Source organism: Miscanthus floridulus, chromosome 3 (assembly GCF_019320115.1).
Source record: "Miscanthus floridulus cultivar M001 chromosome 3, ASM1932011v1, whole genome shotgun sequence".
NCBI lineage: Eukaryota > Viridiplantae > Streptophyta > Magnoliopsida > Poales > Poaceae > Miscanthus > Miscanthus floridulus.
In genome coordinates, this window is record NC_089582.1 from 126,630,180 (window position 1) to 126,653,184 (window position 23,005).

At 45.0% G+C, this 23,005-nt stretch overlaps 1 long non-coding RNA gene across 3 annotated transcripts; it reads right to left on the reverse strand.

The window, feature by feature from the left end:
* Nucleotides 1-997: 997 nt before the first annotated feature.
* On the reverse strand, nucleotides 998-21,735 carry LOC136542379 (uncharacterized). Of its 3 annotated transcripts, XR_010780667.1 has the most exons (6): nucleotides 21,276-21,735; nucleotides 21,136-21,195; nucleotides 20,530-20,620; nucleotides 14,830-14,992; nucleotides 3,944-4,106; nucleotides 998-1,317 (listed from the first exon to the last, which is right to left on the reverse strand). It is a non-coding gene; the product is annotated as an uncharacterized lncRNA (long non-coding RNA). The 3 variants fall into 3 exon arrangements; XR_010780666.1 differs by having other exon boundaries at nucleotides 998-4,106; XR_010780668.1 differs by lacking the exons at nucleotides 998-1,317; nucleotides 3,944-4,106; nucleotides 14,830-14,992 and adding an exon at nucleotides 16,504-16,763.
* Between the last annotated feature and the right edge of the window lie 1,270 nt (nucleotides 21,736-23,005).

The following is a 23,005-nucleotide window of genomic DNA, read 5'->3' on the forward strand; positions in this document are numbered from 1 at the left end:
CAGGTGTCTTGCACATTTGCACAAAGTCATAAAACATAATTACATACATGACAGCATATCCAATTTGCACCAAGTCATAAAACATACGTGGGAGCATACTAGAGTGTTTGCAGTACACAATCACTTTGATAGACTTAGCAACCAAAAGGAGATGCATGGATCCTACAGCAGGTTCTTGCACTGCCAACGAGTCAAGTCCACAAGTTCTTCCAGAAACTCAAAAAACAAAAGAAATACTTGGATCCAAATGCAGTAGTTGCGCAAAAGTTGGCATCTGTTGGTATTTATTAACGCACACAGATTGTTAAAGCGTGAATAGAAATGAACAAGATTTGGAAGAACTGTTGCTTTCATTGATCTCGGAAATATATTTATACAAGTGGAGGGGTGTTACGAAGGAACACGACAGTTCCCAAAAGACATGCCCTTTGGAACTAAAATTAATTGTCTAATCCTATCCACTAATCTTGTGCTTAACGGATGAGATCACTCATGAAGAGACGCCTGTTCGTCTGTAGACGTCCGTTCGCGTATAGGTGTCATTTCACAACACAGATAAATCCGCAAGCGCACGGATACTATTGTAGCTTTCACCCGAAAGTATTCCAAGTATCGTATCCACAGGGAAACGTGCGAAACTAACTACGGTCTAACTTAACTAAGGGTAGCAACAAGGTTAGATTAAATAGGAGCGTTGAGAGGAAAACTAAGGTTCTTTAATTTTGACTTGAGTATGCTATGTCTTCTACTATTCAACTGTAGATATTACTAGAAAAAGACACCAGCAGAGGATGCTTTCCTTCGCAACCGCGTCCTACGTGCCCTTACAAACGGGAGGTGGACTACAGAGAATTCAACGAGGCTATAAGAGTCACCCTCGCGAGCTACCACCGATCCGGAATGCAGGATACATCTACGATTAACCTAAGTCTAAGCACCACGCTTACACTTATGATTAATACTTTACTTCCCTAGGAAGAGAATAAAGCACTCAAAAGAGTCGCAATCCTGATGAATAATATAAAAAAGATGCTTACATGATCAAAAATTAATTACTAGAGAAATCTCAGAGACAAGCTCAGATAGAACTTGGATCTGCTAAGGTACAAGCCGTAGAGAGAGCACCAACAGGTCGGCACCTCCTCCAAACTCTTCCCTCACTCTCTATCTCACTATTATTGATAAGACTAGATCCTAGAGAGGACTAATCTTCTCTTGATAGTGTAACACCTCGGGTGTTAGCCTTGCATAACTTGACTTGCATAACATGAGCATGAGCATCAAGCATTCATAAATCATCATTTATAATTGAAACATCTGGTCGAAACATATGAAACATTGCTTGTTATTTCATGTTCCTTGTAACATATGCATATGATCATGTGCAAATAAATGCTAGTGTGTAATGTTGGTCACTATAACACCTTAGCTACACTTAGGTTAACAAAAGGAACCTTGTTCATGAAGGCCACATTTCTTGATCAAAACATTTAAGTGTTATTTCATGTGTCGACCTGAATAGCTATATGAGTGACTACTACATGAAATGCTTAAATGATCTTGTAAATTGTTTTAACATGCTTAGAGTATCATCATGAACAACTTTGGTATTTAGTGCTAGGGCTAGTTTAGTCATTTGGCCATGGTTTGAATGTGCATCATGATTTTAAAGTGACATGTTTGACTAAAGTTGAACTAGGTGTTAGGAACCTTGCATGGAGGAGTTCACTAAAGCAAAGTTGTAGTGTTTGACATAAGGAACAACTTTGATTTTTGGGCCTTTGACTGAATCAGCTCCTAACATGTGTGAAATTGGGTTTCAAAAATCAGAGAAATCACAAATTCTACACTTAGCAAATTTTGCTAAGTCGTGAAACCCTGACAGCCTGACAAGCTAACCTTCAGGGCTTTATAACTCGAGTTTGGGTGAGAATTAGAGCTCGATCATTGAACAACAATTGAAGCTGGTACATAGGGCTATAAATTTTGTTTAGACGACTGATGCTTTGGAGCAACGAATTAGCGGGAAATTCAGCGTCAAATCTCGTCGTCAGGCTCGGCCATCGCGCGACTGACGAAACTGAATCGCGTTTGATCATGGCCGACCGGTTTCAGGCCTTGTGCGCCGCGTGTCCCCGGCGACGGCCGCGCGTCGCCAGCGCCCTGACCGCGCAGGCCACGCCGCGCCCGGGCGTGCCTTCTTCACGCCAACGCCCGCCCGCACTCACTCGCGCTCCATTTCAGCTTCGCCTCGGCCTCCTTTCTTCGCCGCAGCAGCAGCCGAGCGCCCTCAGCTCCGCCGTCGCCATAGCCCCGCGCAGCTCACGCCCGGCCACTCCCGCACCACCGTGATAGCTCCACCGTCTTCCCTGCACCCCGTAGCTTCTTCCCGTGCCCGCCATTCGCGCTTGGTAAGCCTCCACCGCGTGCACAGGCTCGCCGGAGTTCCGCCGTGAGCCCCGTCGTCGTGGCCACGCCGCTACAGTCCTCCTCCAGCTCCGTTAGCTAGCGCACTAGGTCCTCCAGCGTTCATAGATGCTTGTCCACGCGTTGATTTGAACCCCCGTAGCCTTCACCGGCGTTTCACCGTCGACCCGCACCTCCACCCCGCCATGGCCGCCGCCGTAGCCGCTAGCTCCGATGAGAAGGCCACCCAAGTAGCTCAATCGCTCCGCTAAGTCGAGTAGGTCATCGTGTTATGATGTCACCGCCGGCGAGTTCGCCGTCGGCGAGCTCTGGCCGCGCCAGCACCGCGCAGCGCCGCTGCTCTGCTTCGGGTCGATGACATGTGGGGTCCCCTGACCACCGGGTCCCACCGGTCAGCGACTGCAGTAGTGAAGGATGGCTCATTTTGATTCCAGTTTTTGATTTGTTTTGTTATTTTTGTATCTGCAGTTTGCTAACTCCAAAAATGTTGAAATAAATATGGTTGTGCTCCTTAAGAAGTGTAGTATTTAAGAAAAATATGTTCTTTGGTTCAACAGTAGAAATTTCTGGAGATTTAAATAGGGTTTGCAAATGCGCTTTTGAATGCATTCAAATTTGTTTATTTTATATCTAGAGTTCCTGTGCTCCAAAAATTATGAAATTTTTGTGGTAGGCTATTCTTGTCATACCTAAGCTTGGATAAAAGTTTGAGGACCAGTGCATGTGTAGATATATAGTTATAGATTTTTCTTTTATAAATAGTTAATCCTTGCATGAATTTTTATAAATTAATTATGAGTCCAAAATTCATGAAATTTGTTGGAGGTGATACTAGTACCATATGGATGTTAGGAAAAATAAGAAATCTGTTGCTTGACACTTTTCAATAGGATTTTCCATTTATGCTATTTCAAGCCTTGCTTCCTTATCATTTTTGTATAGAGTGTTCTACTTAGTAAAATGACCTGAAATTTTTATAGTAATCCTTGGATAGCATTAGTAAGGCTCTGTAAATTTTTGAGAATTTATTAAGCATATCTGACATATATTTATTATTTAACCTAGATATCTGAATAAATAATAAAGGCAATTTAATAAATAGTTTGGGCTTTGCCATTATATTATCTTAACTATGGTTGGTATGCTTAAACTGTTGGTAGGTTCTAGGTTGTCAATTTGTGAATAATTACATGAAATAGAGGTGTTATTACTTTATATTGCATGTTAAGTCATTTCCGGACTGATTCTAGAAAATGATGAGTTGCATGTTGAAACTGATGTAGACTGTAAAAATGGTTAATAACAAAGTTGTAGAAAATTTGATAAGCTTTCCAGAAAGTCCAAGATCACTAGATTTGGAATTGTCGAACTCCAGTTATGAGTAAAACAAATAGATACTGTTAATGGCATAGTCGATGCTTTATAGAAGTAGTTAAGTAGTAAGCGAGAAGAGATATGCACCTACTCAAACAACGTGATGCACTTGTTAACATATATGCATTCGTAATACTCATACCATACTCATGCATCTAGGATCGGAGGAAGAGATCACGTTGCTGGAATTCGAAGAAGCCGAGGAAGGGAACCCGCAGGAGAATCCGCAAGTCCCCGCTCCCGAAGGCGTGGAGCAGAACCCTGAAGAGCTTCCGGAGTGCCCTGACCACCGTCCTACTTCCTTCCTGCGAGGCAAGCCCCGGAGCATTATAAGTCTCCCAATAATTTACAAATGTTTACTTACGTATTTATGAATGATGCATTAGGTTATAAGAGTTGAATGAAACCACTTGATGCATGTACATTCCTTGTCCAGATATTAATCCCTTTAACCGGTATAGGTCCAGGATCGAATTTATGCTTAGCCATGCTTAGACCGGTAGAAGTCGGGTGATGTCCTGTCACCTGCGAGATATAGGTGGATACCGGAGCACGGTTGGCTATATCTGCTATCGTGGAACAGAACCATGTGGTAAAAGTAAATTGAGACCGGACGGGAGGTCGATAGGGAAACAACAAGGCATGGAGGTCTTGGGTGTGGACTTATCCCCGTCTGTGTCGATCAAGGACCGTACCGTTGTTGGAACTTCTGACAAGATTGAACGCATGCCTCTCACTTAGCTGGCCGGATAACTCGTTCCGACCGCGAAGCCGAGTAATTCAACTCAGGCCGGGAATCGTTCTGTTGTGCGCTCCTTCCGGGGAACGATCAGACTGAGCCCAAGGGCAGGTTTGGCCTGAGCATCCTGGCATCTGGTGTTCCAGATTGTGCGGCGCAGTACGAACCCGCGAAATGTGTACCGGAGTTGTACCAAAGGTGACCTAAGGCTATCGTGGCTGGTAGACCTGGGTTTGTGTTAGGAATAAATTCCCAGCTGGTTGAAATCGATTCGAATCGCCGTCTCTCCCGGATAGTGAGAAACTTGGCTAGCTCCAACATCGTAGTAACTGTGTTATGAAACATGATGGTTCAAATGAATATGGAACTACAATACTTGCTATGGTTACTATTGTATGATTCTAAATAATATACCACATGTTTGGCATAGGATAGTTGCTAACCTAGAAATGGATAGTTATAATTAACTTGAGAAAAGAATCACAACTGTACAACGGTTAATTGCCTTTTTCGCAAAATGTTGTCAAGTTACGCCCACTTATACAGCCGTGCATAATCCTTGGAGTCATTTTATTTCTGGTTCATGACGGGTAAGTCTAGCTGAGTACCTTCTCGTACTCAGGGTTTATTTTCCCATTGTTGCAGATGGCACTGTGTATCATGGTTATTGCAAGAGTTGCTTCTATCCCGCTGTGGATGAGGAGTAAGCCTTGGGCAGGCTTCCTTAGTAATTCCTATCCTTGCTTTTGTGGACCGTGATCTGGTTTGGCACTGTAGTAAACTATGTTGGAAAACCTTATCTCAAACTTATTTGCTTCCGCTTTCGTTTATCAAACTTGTTATGTAATAACTTTTATTCGTACTCTGATGATGAAACGTATCTGTGAACTTTATGTAATATGTGGCATGTATGTTGAATCCTGTACGATCTTGGTTGTTGTAAATCGTTTATCGAGACCCGTCGTGGTACTCGACGGACTACCGGGTTTATATGGGTTCAAGTATGACAGTGCGACCGCTTGCGGATTGCCATTATACTTGTATTCTTATAAATTGGTCGGTTCTGCGACAGCTGGTATCAGAGCAAGATTCAACGTTAATTGTCACAAGTGTATTTAAAACAAAAGTTTTTGTTTTCCAAAAACCCTTCTCTAACAACTAATAGTTATATAATAGGTATTTGAAATCTAAAGTGTGCCAATGATCACCTTCCTTATGCCCAGATTAAGGACTATTAGGTGGCTATTTAAGTACTAACATGGGGGTTTTTACTTCGTCGTCCATACGGCGTGCTATAGTATGGATGCCATTCACTTGAGTGGTAATGTATGGATCAAATGCCTCTACGCCAAGGTAAGATGAGTGTATGACCGCAAGATGTGAGCGTGCGGTCGGGAAGAGTTAGCTTTGGTACGGCTATGTATACATGCTCGCATGTGTACATGGTACGTATTTAATTGTGGGTTTAAATTATTGTTGGGTAGATTGATACGGAAGTATATGTAGGGGGATACATATATGGAAGTATTTACAATTACATTCTGCATATTCTTTATGGGTTTAGGGCTGAAATGAAATTTTATGCAGGTACACTAACAACGAAACGTGTAGCTCGACTAGTTACGCTATTATGAGAGAACGTATGTATGCCACCGTGTCTACCGTTAGAAACAAATTTTTCCTAAGTTTGTGAGGACGTACGGCACGAGCATGCATCATGTTAAAATACCATTCACATAATTACAATTGTTCCTCCCCTTATAAAGATTCTTACTCGGTTATGTAACTCTTATCCATTATGGCATTATCTCACCAAAGGGTACATGTTGATGGTGCAGATGGCACGCACCAAGCAGACTGCTCGCAAGTCCACCGGAGGTAGAGCTCCTAGCCGTCAGCTTGCTCCACGTACCCGTCAACGTCACACGTTCCTTGGAGAGTTTGGGATGCCTACACTCTTATGGAGAGTGCTAAGCTATGTAGGCTATCCTGATGGAATGGAACCCCGCTACTTCTGGGCGAATGAGCGGTTGGGAGAAGGTCTCTTAGTTACCGTGGAGGCCGTTGTCCGCCCCCGAGGTGACGATTCTGAGTGGACAGGCTGGTGTTATGAGTCGACTGGTAGGACTGCTGAAGAAGCAGCTGGCAGGGCAGCTTTTGGGATCCTGAGGGATATCATGGATCGTTTTCCTCAGGAGCTGGCAGCCGCTTTGGTTGGAGTCTTTCCAAGAGGTAACCCCTCCACTGACTCATGGCAGCAGGCAAGAGGAAGACCCTTGGAAATTGGTGCAGCAGAAGGGCAGAACAGCGATAACCCTGCCATGAGCGCCATGTTCGCAGTGATGAGAGTGTTAGATGGAGTTGAAGGTAGCCTCAGACGTGTGTCTGGTGCTCTTGGTCATGCCCGCGAGGACCGACGTCAGCTTCAAAGGGAGCACGACGCCGAGATAGAAAGGCTCACCGAAGAGATGACTAGGTTAACTCACCAACGGAATGCAGCCTGGTCCAGGGAAGATGTCCTGAGAGCCCGACAGTTCGAGCTGGGACAGCAGCTGGCCAATGCGGAAGAATACAACGATAATCTGCATGAAGAGGTTCACCTACTGCACAATCAGCTCCACCCTTATGTACCACCTGGAGCCGCAGAAATGGATCTAGAGGGGTACGAGGAAGAAGAAGAAGTGGCACCTGAAGCAGAAATACAACCTGGGGAAGAAGATGATTCTGCATCTGACCTCGATAGTGATCATGATGAGGATTAGATCACTTAGCGTGTAGTGGGAAGATTAATGTATCACCTTTATTTATGTAATGGACCTGTAGTCCAAGTTGGCATTAGTAACCAGACTATCATGTAATGTTAATCGCACGTTGGGTAAACGTGAATGCAATTTTAGTTCCTTGTCGGTCATCACGCTTTAACTTGCATGCGTTATGAGCACGATAAGTGGTCAAATTGGCGATGTCATGTTGCGAGAATGAATTATTATGCCTCTGTTTTTATTTTGCTTTCGAGAATTTTTCTCCAGTAATTTCAGTTTGGCATGAGTACCTAATTCGTCTGCAATCTCTTGGCATCGACCCATAATCGCTTATTGTTGCAACTTCGCAGATGACGCGCACCCGTGCAGGAGCTAGCAGCAGCCAGGATGGCAACCATGATGACTTGCCACCCCCACCGCCACCGTCTGCTCAGGAATTCTTTACCCAGTTCCTGGGTAGCCAGAGGACAATGGAAGAAGCCTTGCGCCTCATCGCGCAAAACACTGCTCGTGGCCACCCACAGCAACCAGGGGCCGAGCCAAATCAGCACAGTTCATTCAAGGAGTTTCTGGACACGAAGCCTCCGATCTTCAAGGTGGCTGAGGAACCACTGCAGGCCGATGAGTGGCTGAATACCATCGAGCAGAAATTTCGTCTGCTAAGGGTCACCGAGCACCTGAAAGCGGAATATGCTTCTCATCAATTGCAAGGACCAGCAGGAATCTGGTGGACGCACTTTCTGTCGTCTCTGCCTGCTAATGCGAGAGTGACCTGGGATCAATTCAAGTTGGCTTTTAGAGGACACCATATTCCCCCGGGCCTGATGCGCATGAAAGCAGCAGAATTTATGAGGCTCACTCAGGGAACCAAGTCACTCACAGAATATATGCACGCATTCAACAACTTGTCAAGATATGCTCCCGGTTTCGTGGACACAGAAGAGAAAAAGATTGAGAGTTTCAAGCGAGGGTTGGGTACCAAACTAATGAAGACTATGGCAAATTCTCGATGTGCCACGTACAATGAGTTTATTAGCGATGCCTTGACCCAAGAAAACCACAACAACCTGCATGCAGTTGCTAAGGGTCGCAAGAGGGCATATGAGGCCAGTGCATCCGGATCTTTTCAGTCAAAAGCGCCTATCGCAGTTAGGCCACCATTTCGTCCACCTGCATCCAAGTTCAGGCCTCCACCCCCGAAAGCTCAGAATAACCGGCCACAGAAACCGTTTCGTAAGGCGTTCACTATTGCCTTACCAAAAGGAAATGGTAATCAGGACAGCTCCACCGGATTCAAAAGTAATCAACCTTGTTTCAACTGCAACCAACTAGGTCACTGGTCCAAGGAGTGCCCCCACCCCAAGAGGAATGGCAACCCAAATCAGAACAATCAGAGGCAGGTGAATGCCAGGGCACGTCAGGGACAAGTGCATTATACCGCTGTGGAGGAAGTGCCCACCGGAGAAGTTGTCACGGCCGGTATGTTTCTCGTCAACAAACACCCCGCTGTTGTTTTATTTGATTCAGGAGCTTCTCATTCATTTATGAGTCAAGCATTTGCATCTAGACATGATCAAGAAATAATTGAAGTAAGTAAAGGGGGTTTTAACATAAGTTCAGCAGGGGGAACTGTTACTACCAAAAAGATAGTCAAAAATGTACTCATCTTGATACAGGGGCGGGAGTACACAACAGATTTGATAATATTGCCGGGGTTGTCGATAAGTGTAATCTTAGGCATGAATTGGATGAAGTATCATGGTGCTCTTATTGACACTAGCACCCGTACTATCATGTTGAGAGAACCCACGGGAGGGAATGCTTTTCTAGTTCCACTCTCCCGCGATTTCGAACCCCAACATTTAGCCTGTGCTATCCAAGCCACCACCATATGTGATATTCCCGTGGTTTGTGAGTTTCCGGATGTATTTCCAGAGGAATTACCAGGTCTACCACCGGATAGGGATGTGGAATTTAAGATCGAATTAGTGCCAGGTACCGCACCCATATCCAGAAGGCCCTATAGAATGCCACCCAATGAGTTAGCAGAACTCAAGGTTCAATTGCAAGATCTATTGGACAAAGGTCTTATCCAGCCTAGCTCATCTCCGTGGGGATGTCCAGCATTGTTTGTGAAAAAGAAGGATAAGTCACTAAGGATGTGTGTAGATTACAGACCACTAAATGCTGTGACCATCAAGAACAAATATCCGTTACCCCGCATCGACATCTTGTTCGATCAGCTAGCGAAGGCAAAAGTATTCTCCAAAATTGACTTAAGATCAGGTTACCATCAGATAAAGATCAGACCGGAGGATATACCGAAGACCGCCTTCTCTACTAGGTACGGCTTATACGAGTATTTGGTTATGTCTTTCGGACTAACAAATGCTCCAGCCTACTTTATGTACCTAATGAACTCGGTATTCATGCCCGAACTTGATAAGTTCGTGGTCGTGTTTATCGATGACATATTGATTTATTCAGAAACTGAGTCAGATCATGAAGAGCATCTGAGGATTGTCCTATCCAGACTAAGGGAACATAAGCTTTATGCCAAGTTTAGTAAATGTGAATTCTGGATGAGCAAAGTACCTTTCTTAGGTCACATTTTATCCAGAGATGGAATCTCAGTAGACCCATCAAAGGTGCAAGAGGTCATGGATTGGAAAGCCCCAACTTCGGTGCATGAAGTTCGGAGTTTCCTAGGGTTAGCAGGATACTATCGTCGGTTTATTCCAGACTTCTCAAAAATAGCTAAGCCTATGACCAAATTACTTCAGAAGGATGAGAAATACAAGTGGACACCAGAATGTGAAACAGCTTTTCACACCCTCAGAACCTTGTTGACTACAGCACCAGTGCTAGCACAACCAGACATTGAAAAGCCTTTTGATGTATTTTGTGATGCATCAGGAATAGGTTTGGGATGTGTACTTATGCAAGAAGGGAGAGTAATTGCATATGCCTCTCGGCAACTGAGAAAACATGAAGCCAACTACCCTACACATGATTTGGAACTTGCAGCCGTTGTCCATGCACTAAAGATATGGAGACATTACTTGTTGGGTAATGTATGTCATATCTATACTGACCACAAAAGCCTCAAGTATATCTTTACCCAGCCAGAACTGAACATGAGACAACGTAGATGGTTGGAATTGATTAAGGACTATAATTTGGAAGTGCATTACCATCCGGGTAAAGCAAATGTAGTAGCTGATGCACTTAGTCGGAAGTCCCATTGCAACACTATGGAAGCACTATTGGAAGATGGATTCAACTTGTTACATCCTGCCGTACTCCATAATATCACAATCAGTTGTTCGCTGGAGAGCCGAATCATAGAGCTACAGCAGACAGATGTAGGAATAAGTCACATCAAGAGAAAAATGAAAGAGCAAGAAACAAAACACTTTAGATTGGACGAAAGAGGTGTATTATGGTTTGAGGACCGACTAGTGGTGCCAAAAGACCGTGAGCTAAGGAATCAGATTTTAGAAGAAGCTCACTCGTCCAAATTGTCTATCCACCCGGGTAGTAGTAAAATGTATCAAGATCTAAGAAATCGTTTTTGGTGGACTAAGATGAAGAAAGAGATCGCAGCCTATGTTGCAAGGTGTGATAACTGTAGCAGAGTGAAAGCCGTCCATATGAAAACCGCTGGATTACTTCAGCCACTGCCTATCCCAGGATGGAAATGGGAGGAGATCAGTATGGACTTTATCACAGGCCTTCCAACAACGCCCCAAGGTCACGATTCGATCTGGGTCATTGTTGATCGTCTCACGAAGTCAGCCCATTTTGTACCAGTTCACACAACATATCACGCGGGTAAATATTCTGAGTTATATGTTTCCCATATCGTGAAGTTACATGGAGTACCCCGGACCATAATATCGGATAGAGGACCGCAGTTCATAGCTCGTTTCTGGGAACACTTACACCAAACTTTGGGAACCAAGCTAATCAGAAGTTCAGCTTATCATCCGCAGACTTCAGGACAGACAGAGAGAGTAAACCAAATTCTAGAAGATTTACTTAGAGCTTGTGTTATATCTTCAAAAGGTTCATGGGAGAAATGGCTACCTTTGGCTGAATTCTCCTATAACAACAGTTATCAAGCGAGTATCAAGATGGCTCCATTTGAAGCTTTGTATGGCAGAAAGTGCAGAACTCCATTGAATTGGATTGAGCCCGGTGAAAGGAGATATTTTGGTATTGATTTTGTCAATGAAGCCGAAGAACAAGTACGTATCATCCAACAACACATGAAGGCAGCTCAATCAAGACAGAAGAGTTATGCCGATAGAAGAAGAAGACCATTAACTTTTGAAGTAGGTGACTATGTGTACTTAAGAGTATCACCCATGAAAGGTGTGAAGAGATTTGGGATGAAAAAGAAGCTTTCACCAAGATATGTAGGGCCATACAAAATCTTGGAACGAAAAGGAAACGTTGCGTACAAGCTACAACTGCCACCAGAGATGAGTGCAATCTTTGACGTGTTCCATGTTTCTCAGCTAAAGAAATGTCTTCGAGTACCGGAAGAAGCTATTGCACCCACCAACGTGCAGCTTCAATCGGATTTGACTTATGAAGAAAAGCCAATTCGAGTATTAGAAATGATGGAGAGAGTAACAAGGAGTAAGATCATTAAGTTCTATAAGGTGGTGTGGAACAATCATAGTGAACAAGATGCTACATGGGAAAGAGAAGATTATCTGCAAGAAGTTTATCCCGCCTTTTTCCAAGAATGGTAGGTCTTGCAAATCTCGGGACGAGATTTTTATAAGGGGGAGGGGCTGTAACACCTCGGGTGTTAGCCTTGCATAACTTGACTTGCATAACATGAGCATGAGCATCAAGCATTCATAAATCATCATTTATAATTGAAACATCTGGTCGAAACATATGAAACATTGCTTGTTATTTCATGTTCCTTGTAACATATGCATATGATCATGTGCAAATAAATGCTAGTGTGTAATGTTGGTCACTATAACACCTTAGCTACACTTAGGTTAACAAAAGAAACCTTGTTCATGAAGGCCACATTTCTTGATCAAAACATTTAAGTGTTATTTCATGTGTCGACCTGAATAGCTATATGAGTGACTACTACATGAAATGCTTAAATGATCTTGTAAATTGTTTTAACATGCTTAGAGTATCATCATGAACAACTTTGGTATTTAGTGCTAGGGCTAGTTTAGTCATTTGGCCATGGTTTGAATGTGCATCATGATTTTAAAGTGACATGTTTGACTAAAGTTGAACTAGGTGTTAGGAACCTTGCATGGAGGAGTTCACTAAAGCAAAGTTGTAGTGTTTGACATAAGGAACAACTTTGATTTTTGGGCCTTTGACTGAATCAGCTCCTAACATGTGTGAAATTGGGTTTCAAAAATCAGAGAAATCACAAATTCTACACTTAGCAAATTTTGCTAAGTCGTGAAACCCTGACAGCCTGACAAGCTAACCTTCAGGGCTTTATAACTCGAGTTTGGGTGAGAATTAGAGCTCGATCATTGAACAACAATTGAAGCTGGTACATAGGGCTATAAATTTTGTTTAGACGGCTGATGCTTTGGAGCAACGAATTAGCGGGAAATTCAGCGTCAAATCTCGTCGTCAGGCTCGGCCATCGCGCGACTGACGAAACTGAATCGCGTTTGATCATGGCCGACCGGTTTCAGGCCTTGTGCGCCGCGTGTCCCCGGCGACGGCCGCGCGTCGCCAGCGCCCTGACCGCGCAGGCCACGCCGCGCCCGGGCGTGCCTTCTTCACGCCAACGCCCGCCCGCACTCACTCGCGCTCCATTTCAGCTTCGCCTCGGCCTCCTTTCTTCGCCGCAGCAGCAGCCGAGCGCCCTCAGCTCCGCCGTCGCCATAGCCCCGCGCAGCTCACGCCCGGCCACTCCCGCACCACCGTGATAGCTCCACCGTCTTCCCTGCACCCCGTAGCTTCTTCCCGTGCCCGCCATTCGCGCTTGGTAAGCCTCCACCGCGTGCACAGGCTCGCCGGAGTTCCGCCGTGAGCCCCGTCGTCGTGGCCACGCCGCTACAGTCCTCCTCCAGCTCCGTTAGCTAGCGCACTAGGTCCTCCAGCGTTCATAGATGCTTGTCCACGCGTTGATTTGAACCCCCGTAGCCTTCACCGGCGTTTCACCGTCGACCCGCACCTCCACCCCGCCATGGCCGCCGCCGTAGCCGCTAGCTCCGATGAGAAGGCCACCCAAGTAGCTCAATCGCTCCGCTAAGTCGAGTAGGTCATCGTGTTATGATGTCACCGCCGGCGAGTTCGCCGTCGGCGAGCTCTGGCCGCGCCAGCACCGCGCAGCGCCGCTGCTCTGCTTCGGGTCGATGACATGTGGGGTCCCCTGACCACCGGGTCCCACCGGTCAGCGACTGCAGTAGTGAAGGATGGCTCATTTTGATTCCAGTTTTTGATTTGTTTTGTTATTTTTGTATCTGCAGTTTGCTAACTCCAAAAATGTTGAAATAAATATGGTTGTGCTCCTTAAGAAGTGTAGTATTTAAGAAAAATATGTTCTTTGGTTCAACAGTAGAAATTTCTGGAGATTTAAATAGGGTTTGCAAATGCGCTTTTGAATGCATTCAAATTTGTTTATTTTATATCTAGAGTTCCTGTGCTCCAAAAATTATGAAATTTTTGTGGTAGGCTATTCTTGTCATACCTAAGCTTGGATAAAAGTTTGAGGACCAGTGCATGTGTAGATATATAGTTATAGATTTTTCTTTTATAAATAGTTAATCCTTGCATGAATTTTTATAAATTAATTATGAGTCCAAAATTCATGAAATTTGTTGGAGGTGATACTAGTACCATATGGATGTTAGGAAAAATAAGAAATCTGTTGCTTGACACTTTTCAATAGGATTTTCCATTTATGCTATTTCAAGCCTTGCTTCCTTATCATTTTTGTATAGAGTGTTCTACTTAGTAAAATGACCTGAAATTTTTATAGTAATCCTTGGATAGCATTAGTAAGGCTCTGTAAATTTTTGAGAATTTATTAAGCATATCTGACATATATTTATTATTTAACCTAGATATCTGAATAAATAATAAAGGCAATTTAATAAATAGTTTGGGCTTTGCCATTATATTATCTTAACTATGGTTGGTATGCTTAAACTGTTGGTAGGTTCTAGGTTGTCAATTTGTGAATAATTACATGAAATAGAGGTGTTATTACTTTATATTGCATGTTAAGTCATTTCCGGACTGATTCTAGAAAATGATGAGTTGCATGTTGAAACTGATGTAGACTGTAAAAATGGTTAATAACAAAGTTGTAGAAAATTTGATAAGCTTTCCAGAAAGTCCAAGATCACTAGATTTGGAATTGTCGAACTCCAGTTATGAGTAAAACAAATAGATACTGTTAATGGCATAGTCGATGCTTTATAGAAGTAGTTAAGTAGTAAGCGAGAAGAGATATGCACCTACTCAAACAACGTGATGCACTTGTTAACATATATGCATTCGTAATACTCATACCATACTCATGCATCTAGGATCGGAGGAAGAGATCACGTTGCTGGAATTCGAAGAAGCCGAGGAAGGGAACCCGCAGGAGAATCCGCAAGTCCCCGCTCCCGAAGGCGTGGAGCAGAACCCTGAAGAGCTTCCGGAGTGCCCTGACCACCGTCCTACTTCCTTCCTGCGAGGCAAGCCCCGGAGCATTATAAGTCTCCCAATAATTTACAAATGTTTACTTACGTATTTATGAATGATGCATTAGGTTATAAGAGTTGAATGAAACCACTTGATGCATGTACATTCCTTGTCCAGATATTAATCCCTTTAACCGGTATAGGTCCAGGATCGAATTTATGCTTAGCCATGCTTAGACCGGTAGAAGTCGGGTGATGTCCTGTCACCTGCGAGATATAGGTGGATACCGGAGCACGGTTGGCTATATCTGCTATCGTGGAACAGAACCATGTGGTAAAAGTAAATTGAGACCGGACGGGAGGTCGATAGGGAAACAACAAGGCATGGAGGTCTTGGGTGTGGACTTATCCCCGTCTGTGTCGATCAAGGACCGTACCGTTGTTGGAACTTCTGACAAGATTGAACGCATGCCTCTCACTTAGCTGGCCGGATAACTCGTTCCGACCGCGAAGCCGAGTAATTCAACTCAGGCCGGGAATCGTTCTGTTGTGCGCTCCTTCCGGGGAACGATCAGACTGAGCCCAAGGGCAGGTTTGGCCTGAGCATCCTGGCATCTGGTGTTCCAGATTGTGCGGCGCAGTACGAACCCGCGAAATGTGTACCGGAGTTGTACCAAAGGTGACCTAAGGCTATCGTGGCTGGTAGACCTGGGTTTGTGTTAGGAATAAATTCCCAGCTGGTTGAAATCGATTCGAATCGCCGTCTCTCCCGGATAGTGAGAAACTTGGCTAGCTCCAACATCGTAGTAACTGTGTTATGAAACATGATGGTTCAAATGAATATGGAACTACAATACTTGCTATGGTTACTATTGTATGATTCTAAATAATATACCACATGTTTGGCATAGGATAGTTGCTAACCTAGAAATGGATAGTTATAATTAACTTGAGAAAAGAATCACAACTGTACAACGGTTAATTGCCTTTTTCGCAAAATGTTGTCAAGTTACGCCCACTTATACAGCCGTGCATAATCCTTGGAGTCATTTTATTTCTGGTTCATGACGGGTAAGTCTAGCTGAGTACCTTCTCGTACTCAGGGTTTATTTTCCCATTGTTGCAGATGGCACTGTGTATCATGGTTATTGCAAGAGTTGCTTCTATCCCGCTGTGGATGAGGAGTAAGCCTTGGGCAGGCTTCCTTAGTAATTCCTATCCTTGCTTTTGTGGACCGTGATCTGGTTTGGCACTGTAGTAAACTATGTTGGAAAACCTTATCTCAAACTTATTTGCTTCCGCTTTCGTTTATCAAACTTGTTATGTAATAACTTTTATTCGTACTCTGATGATGAAACGTATCTGTGAACTTTATGTAATATGTGGCATGTATGTTGAATCCTGTACGATCTTGGTTGTTGTAAATCGTTTATCGAGACCCGTCGTGGTACTCGACGGACTACCGGGTTTATATGGGTTCAAGTATGACAGTGCGACCGCTTGCGGATTGCCATTATACTTGTATTCTTATAAATTGGTCAGTTCTGCGACAGATAGCTGGCTCTAATCCTGACAAGAAGAATGGGAATTAGTGTTTCAAGATGGCCCCAGGAAAGGGGGGTAGGGGCCGCTATATATAGACCAAGGTGGAGTAGGGGGCAAGGAATCGAGGTGGAGTAGAAACTCGAGAATGTGACATCAAGTCATTAGAACTCGAGAAATAGAATCATACCGTTGCGCAAGCTCCAACACCCAGCAACTATGAATATTGTAGTTCTCCAGAAAAGTTCAAATTGCTTGCAGCTATAGGTTCTGCTCCTGCGAAGGTAGTGTGCATCAGATCTAACAACAACAACAACAAAGCCTTTAAGTCCCAAACAAGTTGGGGTAGGCTAGAGTTGAAACCCAACAGAAACAATCAAGGTTCAGGCACGTGAATAACTGTCTTCCAAGCACTCCTATCTAAGGCTAAGTCTTTGGGTATATTCCATCCTTTCAAGTCTCCTTTTATTGCCTCTACCCAAGTCAACTTCGGTCTTCCTCTGCCTCTCTTCACGTTACTATCCTGACTTAGGATTCCACTACGCACCGGTGCATCTGAAGGTCTCCGTTGCACATGTCCAAACCATCTCAACCAGTGTTGGACAAGCTTTTCTTCAATTGGCGCTACCCCTAATCTCTCACGTATATCATCGTTCCGAACTCGATCCCTTCTTGTATGCCCGCAAATCCAACGCAACATACGCATTTCCGCGACACTTAGCTGTGGAATGTCGTCTTTTCGTAGGCCAATATTCTGCACCATACAACATAGCAGGTCTAATCGCCGTCCTATAAAACTTGCCTTTTAGCTTCTGTGATACCCTTTTGTCACATAGGACACCAGACGCTTGCCGCCACTTCATCCACCCTGCTTTGATTCTATGGCTAACATCTTCATCAATATCTCCGTCCCTCTGTAGCATTGATCCTAAATATCGAAAGGTATCCATCCTAGGCACTACTTGACCTTCCAAACTAACATCTTCCTCCTCCTGAGTAGTAGTGCCGAAGTCACATCTCATATACTCAGTTTTAGTTCTACTAAGTCTAAAACCTTTGGACTCCAAAGTCTCCCGCCATAACTCTAGTTTCTGATTCACTCATGTCTGGCTTTCATCAACTAGCACTACATCGTCCGCGAAAAGCATACACCAAGGGATGTCCCCTTGTATGTCCCTTGTGACCTCATCCATCACTAAAGCAAACAAATAAGGGCTCAAAGCTGACCCTTGATGTAGTCCTATCCTAATCGGGAAGTCATCCGTGTCTCCATCACTTGTTCGAACTCTAGTCACAACATTGTTATACATGTCCTTAATGAGCCCGACGTACTTCGTTGGGACTTTATGTTTGTCCAAAGCCCACCACATAACATTCCATGGTATTTTATCATAAGCCTTCTCCAAGTCAATAAAAACCATGTGTAGGTCCTTCTTCTTCTCCCTATACCGCTCCATAACTTGTCTTATTAAGAAAATGGCTTCCATGGTTGACCTTTCGGGCATGAAACCAAATTGGTTTATAGAGACCCGCGTTATTGCTCTCAAGCGATGCTCGATAACTCTCTCCCATAGCTTCATAGTATGGCTCATCAACTTAATTCCCCGGTAATTTGTACAACTTTGAATATCCCCTTTATTCTTGTAGATCGGTACCAATATACTTCTCCTTCACTCATCAGACATCTTGTTTGATCGAAAAATATGATTGAACAACTTGGTCAACCATACTACAGCTATGTCCCCGAGGCATCTCCACACCTCAATTGGGATACCATCCGGTCCCATCGCCTTACCTCCTTTCATCCTTTTCAACGCCTCTCTGACCTCAGATTCTTGGATTCTCCACACAAAGCGCCTATTGGTGTCATCAAAAGAGTCATCCAACTGAAAGGTTATGTCCATATTCTCACCATTGAACAATTTGTCAAAATACTCTTGCCATCGATGTCGGATCTCATCCTCCTTTACCAAGAGATGCTCCCTTCCATCCTTAATGCACTTAACTTGGTTGAAGTCCCGTGTCTTTCTCTCACGAACCCTAGCCATCCTATAAATGTCCTTCTCTCCTTCCTTCGTACTCAAATGTTGGTAAAGATCCTCGTACGCTCTACTCTTTGCCACACTTACAGCTCGCTTTGCAGTCTTCTTTGCCACCTTGTACTTCTCTATGTTGTCCACACTCCTGTCATGGTACAAGCGTCTATAGCATTCTTTCTTCTCCTTAATAGCCCTTTGGACTTCCTCGTTTCACCACCAAGTATCTTTAGCCTCGCGTCCCCTTCCTTTGGTTACTCCACACACCTCTGAGGCTACCTTCCGAGTGTTGGTTGCCATCTTGTCCCATATATTGTTTATGTCGTCTTCTTCCTTCCAAGAGCCCTCTTTGATAACCCTTTCCCTAAATACCTCTGACGTCTCCCCTTTCAGTTTCCACCACTTTGTTGTTTCAATCTTAGCTTGTTTATCCCTACGGGCACGCACCTGAAAACAAAAATCTGCCACCAAAAGCTTATGTTGAGAAACAACACACTCCCCTAGTATCACCTTGCAATCCAAGCATGCTCGTTTGTCCTTTCTTCTTGCGAGGACAAAGTCAATCTGGCTACAGTGTTGTCCGCTACTGAAGGTCACTAGATGAGATTCTCTCTTTCTAAAGAAAGTGTTGGCTATTATCAGGTCAAAAGCTACCGTGAAGTCTAGAACTTCCTCCCCCTCCTGATTCCTACTACCATACCCAAAACCTCCATGAACTACCTCAAAACCTGCGCTTGTAGTACCTACATGCCCATTAAGATCTCCTCCTATAAAAAGCTTCTCACTACTAGGTATAGCTCTAATCAGGCCATCTAAGTCTTCCCAGAACTATCTCTTAGCACTCTCGTCGAGGCCTACTTGGGAGGCATACGCACTAATTACGTTCAAGACCATATCACCAACGACAAGCTTGACTAAGATAATCCTATCTTCTTGCCTTCTCACTCCCACCACACCATTCTTGAGGCTCTTATCAATCAAAACTCCTACTCCATTTCTATTCGCGACTGTCCCTGTGTACCAAAGCTTGAAACATGTATTGTCCACCTCTTTCGCCTTCTGACCCTTCCATTTAGTCTCTTGAACGCATAATATATTTACACGCCTCCTAGTCGCGCTATCAACTAATTCTCTTAACTTACCTGTAAGTGACCCTACATTCCAACTACCTAAACGGATTCTAGTTGGTTCGACTAGCTTCCTTACCCTTCGCACCCGTCGACTCTGATGCGAAGACCCTTGCTCATTTTTCACTACACCCGGGCGCCGATGTAGCGCGCCACTAAGGAAGCGACGACCTGATCCATGGTTACTTGACACCATGCCCAGATCACGACACGGCGCGTCACGGGGGTGACGACCCGGCCCTTGCCCATTTAACACCATACCCGGGTTCCGATATGGCGCGTCGCTAAGAGGGTTACGCCCCAACGATTTTCTTTCGGGTTTCATCTCCATTTAAGTGGCTAAGTTTTTACATTGGCTCGCCACGCCTAACACAACCCTCCTCCTTTACCAGGGCTTGGGACCTGCTATGCTGGGACACCAAAGGCGCCCCACCAAAGGTGCATCAGATCTAAATTATCAAGAAATGGAGACAACAGCCCAACAGTCCTAGTGTTGTAGTGTTTGTTTAATAAATACAGCCTGAGATTAGTTTGTTCCTATATGGCCATCAAACTAAACATATACAGTGAGCTTACTTCAAATCAGAATATACAAACCACAAATTTTTAAAAGGAGACAATATACACATCAGCTTTTGACTGAAAATTGTCATCATCGGTTTTTAAAACTGCATACATGAGCAATTTTCGCAAGACAGCCATCATGACAGAACTGTTGCTTTTCAAATTCAATGAATTACTATACTTAACCAGCTAACCACAAAGTTCTGAGAGCACAAATTTCAGAGCTTCTACATAAGCACACCCAATTTTGTATATGAAACAAAACCCATCATCTACATTATGAATAATACACTACTGAAAATAGAAATATTTTACCTTGGCCTACAATATAACTGGCTTCACGATTCAATGGATGAGGAAGCAAGGATGTTGCTGTAGTCACGATTTCCTTTTTCACTTGTTTCAGCTGAGGGCAGAGAAAAAGATTGATGAAATTTAATATGTGCAATTTTTAAAAACTAATTTAACTTGGACAGTGTGGCAGTGGTCCACAACAATTTTCTATCAGATTTCCTTCAACTAGAAAGAATGCACATTAATTTCCAGATCTTCTTGATTCTGTTTCATTTTGGTTAACATGATGGCATGGTTTACTTGCTATCAAGTTTTCAAAGAGAGATGCTGAACACACAAGTCTACTAGATACACATAACTTGAGAAATACATCAAAGCAATGGTACAACAGGAGATGGCAAAATTTAAAGAGAAAACAATCTTTACTGAACTGCTCTTGTTGTACTCTACCCCCGGTTGTAACCTGCTCCTCATGTAACTGAACTGCAAAGTTTTTTGCAGCTCCCAATCAACCAAAGGTGGGGAGTACTCCCCCCCCCCCCCCCCCCCCCCCCCCCCCCCCATTTTCCCTCAAAAAAGAAAAGAAAAAGAAAACATAAACCTAGCAGAATATCCCAGAATTCATACCTTTACTGCTGTAGCTTCAGCGACCTGTAGAGCAGCACTTTGCAAAGCGATTCACACAACCTGCAGATAACCAATCACTTTGGAGGAGTCATAATGCAGTTTAACTATGGATTCTTGTAGAGCAGCATCACCTGCCTTACCTCAGTTCCTGGTGCCGGCGGCAGGCCTGCCGGGTCCGGGTGCCCCGCACCCCAGTCGCACGGCCATGGAGGCTTTGGCCGCCCGTGCCCCGCACCCCCCTGCTGTGCCCCTTCGCGGCTTCGCCCGGCTCGCTGCTGACCGGTGCTCCTAGGGACGGCGTGGTGGGGACTGGCTGAGGAGCTCGGTTGTGGAGGGGACTGGCTGGGGCTCGTGGAGGGGATTAGCTGGGGCGGCAGGACAGCAACTCGCCCTGGGCCGGGCGACGGTCTGAGGTGCGCCGGCCAGAGGTATAGGGGCGGCGAGTTGAGGCTTCAGCAGGCGGCGGCTGAGGAGTTCGGTTGAGATAGGGTTTGGCCTGAGCCCTGCTACTGGATTTGGGGGCAATTTGACGGAGGGAGAGAGCGGGGCTGAGTGGCGCGTGCGAAGGAATCTGCGGTGAATTGGAGTTTCGGCGGAGGCGGAGGCGGAGGCGCGTGAAAACAAGGGAAAGAGAATATATATTGGAAACAGCGCATAAGAGTTTTATCTCATGAAACTCTCTCTACTCCATAAAACTTTTATCTTCTCTCTTTTTATCAAGACAGTGCCACGTCAGCATATTTAATGTTCATGAAACTCTATAAAATTCCCATTGATACTGGCCTAAGGAAAAATTTTGGCCTCGTAGGGTTTTGATGCCACAGGTGGGCTGGGCCTTCGCGTGTGGGATGCCATGGCTCTACACCGATAGACCGTTCGACCCTATAGCTTCAAATACCGACAGACCAATGCTAATTACAAATAGGTATACCGACAGACAGTCCATCGTTTAAGTTATAATTATCGTCAGATGATTTGTCACATACTTTTACCGTCAGACTGCCTATTGGCAAATATATACTTTTAGCGACAGAGGTCTGACGGCGTATTGGTGTTGTGGTGTAGTGCTTAAAGTTTAATCACATGAACCAACTCCTAAACTCAGCTCCAGCAGGACTCCTACTTAGGCCCCCATAGCTAAATGTAGGTGCCCAAGCAAAAAAACGTAGCTCCAGCAGGACCCCTACTAGAGTCCCCAATTTGGTGTAGGCACCCAAATCTACCCTCCAGACCCCATTCGTGTGGGAGAATGGGGGCTCACCCCTCGGCCCCCATTCGCCTTGCGTCAGTCTTCTTCCCCTGCCCGCACACGGAACCTCGCGACTGCCCACACGGTGACAAAGACCGCGCGACTGCCCGGAGGCGCGGCCCCTTCTCTCCCTCCGGCGGCCCTTTTCCTCCCTCCGACGGGCCATCCCCTCCCTCAGGCGGCCACCCACGGGCGCGATGGAGTAGATCGGCGCGTGCGGTGGCCAGATCAAGCTGTTCGCGGCGCGGATCAGGCAGGCGATGCTCGAAACGCACCTCGTGCCGCGACCGATGAGAGGAGCATGAGGAGGCGGGCGACGAGCGCTCGGTCCGGGTCACGTGGGCCTACCTCTACTCCGCCATGCGGGCTCGGTCGTCCGTCCCTCCGGTCGCACAGGCTCGGTCTCACGTGGGTAGCGCGTCGTGGTCTATGTGTGGAGGATTTTAGGGAAAGAAGAAAGATTTGACCCAATGACAAGTGGGTCTCCCGTGTCATTATCTACTTATATGGATTTGGGGGCTACTGCTGGAGTGGAAGCACAAATTTGGCTCAATAAAAATGGGGGTGGGCACCCAAATAAAATAGGGGGGCCTGGTTTGGCGGCTACTGCTGGAGTTGCTC